At 36.5% G+C, this 3066-nt stretch overlaps 1 long non-coding RNA gene across 1 annotated transcript; it reads left to right on the forward strand.

Annotated features, from left to right (window-relative positions):
• Positions 1-232: 232 nt before the first annotated feature.
• LOC147510282 (uncharacterized) lies at positions 233-2778 on the forward strand. Its single transcript, XR_015216756.1, has 2 exons — positions 233-1283; positions 2370-2778. It is a non-coding gene; the product is annotated as an uncharacterized LOC147510282 (long non-coding RNA).
• The last annotated feature ends 288 nt before the right edge of the window (positions 2779-3066 follow it).

A 3066-nucleotide genomic window follows, 5' to 3' on the forward strand; every position in this document is an offset into this window, starting at 1 on the left:
TTTAAATTTTAAATTTTTTTTTTCTAGTTCTTAGACGTATATATATCCCCGCTCTTAGACGGACGTCTGTTTATGGACTTTACTTAAAAACTGAAATTTCAAAATACGAAATATACTCTCACGAAGGGTTTTCTCATGACTCGCTCCTTCTCTCTCCGAAGTCCAAGCTTACTGTGACTATTTCTCTCCCTCTTGGTACTCCCTTTCTCTCTCTCTCTCTCTCATGGGGTTTCTCTTCTCTCTATTTCTAATCCTAAAATTCTGATTAAAAAAAAGTTGCATATTCGCGTGTGAAATATTTTGATTCATACTCAAAATGTTCAAACCATTATGCATCAGTTACCCAAAAAAAAAACATCATGCATCACATGTGTATATTATTGTGGAGAAGAGGATGAAGAAGAAGGCTGAAGATGAGAGAAGGCAGAAGTGAAGTGAAGAGGAAGATGAAACCAAAGGAGGGGGTATACGGATAGACATAAACCAAGTAACAATTTGCACCCCTTTCCATAGTCAACTCAAAAGTTGCTCATGGATTACTGGATAGGATTGTCAGAATGTAACTGCCAAAGGTAACGTTAAATATTTGCATTTCTTAATTGAGTAAATTTTTGAAGTTTTCAATTTATAAGCCACACAAAATAGGTTCAGGTTTTTACAGTCCCAATTTTTATTGGTTTCTTATTCATTAAGCAGAACTGAACAAGTTCTTCCAAGTTCCAACACCAAAAACTGAACTACCATGCATGGTGACACCAACAACATTCCCTTATAAAAAACCATAATAAAGTCTTCAACTATCTTTCTTTCTGACTTTCTATACACCCCATTTTGTATATGAAGAAAATAGCGTCTCTGCCTCTAAGAATTGAAAAAATGGATGATCACAACTCAACAATTTTACTAATTGATTCACAAGATGAAGAAGCTCAAACAAAGTACAATACAAGTGACAAAAAGCCCAAAGAAACATACATAAGAGGAGAGGCAATTAAGAGCATTGTGTATGCTGATCTTAATGCTATAGTCACTTGTTTTTTCACTTATATCATCAATCTTAGCTGGGCATCTTTCTTCTATTGATGTATTGGTGTTGGGTTTTGCAAATCTTGTTGCTGATGGAATATCAATGGGGTTTGGTGATTACATGTCTAGTAGTACAGAGAAAGATATGGCTGCTAAAGAGAGCTCACTGGGAAGTTAGTAATCATGGTGAATCTCAGGAATTAGAGTTGGTGAGAAGGTATCAGGCACTTGGGATGGAGTTGGATGATGCTACCACTGTAAGTAAATTTCATTTTGTTGTGTTTTTATTTTTTCTGGTGACGGTGGTAGTAACACACAAGATACTAATTTCATGACACGAAATTCAGTTGGAGTTGGCTTGATCGAAAAATATTCACTCATGTAGTTCAACTTCTTCTGCTGAGTTTGAGAAAGTTATGATCTTCTTCCACATTTCATCTTTACATCTTTCATTGTGCGCATTTTACTATATCTACACAAACTGACGAAAGAGGTACTTTGGAAATAAATACCTTAAGCTCTCCCTTTAACACTTTCTATTTCCTTTTTCTAACATATACATACTTCATTTTTAAATAGAAATTATTTCTGGAGAGTGCGTGGTTTATCATGCATTTTGATCGAGTGACACACCGACTCCTAAACAGTCACAATACCGAGCAAGCTTAGTTGAGTCAGAGAGCTGTCACCGTAGAACAGAGTGTGAAGTAGAAGGCATGTAGCAACAATGTAGATCTGGAATATAACCATGAACTCTCAATCCACAGTCCTTCCAAACGGTCACAATACCAAGCGTGCAATTCATAAGATCCATGGAAATCCTTAATTCATAGACCTAGTTGGGATCATCCACTGCCAACACGTACCCTTAATTCAAACCTCCAATTGTCCAATGAACCATTTACAAAGACTATCGATTATGCACATAAGGGTGTGTTTGTGTGCATGCAACCGTGCACCCAATTGGCTAATGAACCATTTACAAAGAGTCAAAGACTATTGGTGCATGTGTGTGTATGTTTGTGTTTGTGCGTGCGCACCCGCTAACTGGATTTTAGTAGCTAGGCTGTTTGAATGACCAACACATTTCATCGTCTCATTGTCGTGTCAAATTAATCAAACTTACTAGATTTTATAAACCACTGTACATGTTTCGATAAGCCAATTGATGGACTAATTAAGCTTGAGAACACATCACTCTTTTTTCTATTATTTATGGCGCCACACTTCTTCTTTACACTTTGTTAAATTAGTTATTCAAACCTTTCAAGAATTGTGATGAGCCATTCATGAAATGAATTTGTGAACAAATAAATTTCTTATTGGGTTATATGTGGTGCCAGGTGGTGAAGGTGCTCTCAAAGTACAAGGACATACAACAAGAGCTTGTTTATTTACGGGGCATGGCTTGTGCCAATGGTGCTACTTTTCTTTTCCGGTATCAGCTACCTGTGTGGTGTTCGCAGTAGGAGCCATAAAGATGGCAAAAAGTCTAGAGACTGAGATTATTGGATGGGGATATGATTTGCTAGATTAATTTTTGGATTCTTTTTTGTTCTTGATAGTTTCCAAAATAGGACATATATGCACCTACCACCTTCTGAAAGGTGCTGTAGCCGCAGCTTATGACGAAGTGAGCAAGATGCATGACTAGTGAAGCTTCTTAATCTTTTGTAATTTTTTTCTTTTTTCGGTTGTAAGATGGTTACTGGCGTACATTCCAACAGATCCATTAAGTTGCACTTTTCTTTTCCCTCGTCTTCCATATTTTAAAATTCTTAATGCTAGCTTCCAGTACGATAAACTTTACAACTTTATATTGTGTCTACAATAATAAAACAGTATTATGCTGTCGCCAAGTGCCCGAGACTGGTCTGTTGATTGAAACATATCTTCCGAAAGTTAGAGAAATGTAAGGTATATAATTGCATGAAGCTAAGGTATAAATGTTGTCAAAGTTTGTCTGCTCAACCTTCGCTGCGGAGGAATTCCCCACACAAAGAAAAGTGTTGAGATTAGAGATATTTCGATCAATTTTAA

This window comes from Coptis chinensis, chromosome 3 (genome assembly GCF_015680905.1).
Source record: "Coptis chinensis isolate HL-2020 chromosome 3, ASM1568090v1, whole genome shotgun sequence".
NCBI lineage: Eukaryota > Viridiplantae > Streptophyta > Magnoliopsida > Ranunculales > Ranunculaceae > Coptis > Coptis chinensis.